The following is a 396-nucleotide window of genomic DNA, read 5'->3' as shown; positions in this document are numbered from 1 at the left end:
TTTTTAGCCTCTAAACATGTTCAAAATGTCATTACCAGTGCCTCCCCATGTGCAGTGATTTCTTCCGAGTGAACATAGTGAATCTGACTGCTGGAGATGTGACAGAAAGACATAAAAGTTGTGTTAATTCTTACAATGTACATACATAACACATTCAACTCATACAATCCAATATTCCAAGATGTATGTTTTCCACAAAAAACAATTTGCCATTGTTGTGTCCTTAGTAATGACTATGTAGCAACCATAGACAGTTTAAGAAATGGACCAACACATCCCGTTGCTCTGGACGGAGACCAGTGAAGTCTATTAGAAGCTCTTTTCTGGTGATGACTTAGCGTTACTGCACAGCCTCCAACTCAGCTGGAGACGTAGATGTGACGTGAGCAACCTGTC

This window comes from Etheostoma spectabile, chromosome 6 (genome assembly GCF_008692095.1).
Source record: "Etheostoma spectabile isolate EspeVRDwgs_2016 chromosome 6, UIUC_Espe_1.0, whole genome shotgun sequence".
Classification (NCBI taxonomy): domain Eukaryota; kingdom Metazoa; phylum Chordata; class Actinopteri; order Perciformes; family Percidae; genus Etheostoma; species Etheostoma spectabile.
This window is presented reverse-complemented; position numbering follows the sequence as displayed.